This window comes from Etheostoma spectabile, chromosome 3 (genome assembly GCF_008692095.1).
Source record: "Etheostoma spectabile isolate EspeVRDwgs_2016 chromosome 3, UIUC_Espe_1.0, whole genome shotgun sequence".
Taxonomy (NCBI): domain Eukaryota; kingdom Metazoa; phylum Chordata; class Actinopteri; order Perciformes; family Percidae; genus Etheostoma; species Etheostoma spectabile.
In genome coordinates, this window is record NC_045735.1 from 34,472,578 (window position 1) to 34,473,015 (window position 438).

At 38.1% G+C, this 438-nt stretch overlaps 1 long non-coding RNA gene across 1 annotated transcript in view; it reads right to left on the reverse strand.

Annotated features, from left to right (window-relative positions):
* The window catches only part of LOC116685879 (uncharacterized), a 6,763-nt gene extending 6,345 nt beyond the window's left edge, over positions 1–418 (reverse strand). Inside the window, exon 1 of the long non-coding RNA XR_004331077.1 lies at positions 270–418. This is a non-coding gene — a long non-coding RNA (uncharacterized LOC116685879). The remainder of the gene's footprint in view (positions 1–269) is intronic.
* Positions 419–438: the final 20 nt, after the last annotated feature.

Genomic DNA, 438 nt, shown 5'->3' on the forward strand with positions numbered 1-438 from the left:
CCTGTCACACAGATACAGAACATGGAGAAATACATGAAGAACAACCAGCAGCTGATATCTTCAGGTCATCTCTGTGAAGATTTTTTTAATAGGTTGTCTTATTTCAACAATCAAAGGTAAAATATCAGATCCCTACTGAGCTCATTTTGAGCTTCTGGGGCTCCCACTTCTCAAACCTCAATACATGCAAATAAACCTCAAACTAATTTACAAAAATGTTAAGAAAAGCAAATACATTTTGAAAAAAAGTGACAAAAAATGCTGCTCACATGGAGACTAAATAAGTTGACGAGTTAAAACAGAAATTAACCCTTAAATGACTTCTGTCTATTACAGTGTACACAACTCAGCAGAGAATCCAGGACACCACAAACATGCTAGTCCAACATAGAGGGGCTGAGTGAACGTGGTCTGGACTCTGTGGAGGAGAGTCATGGT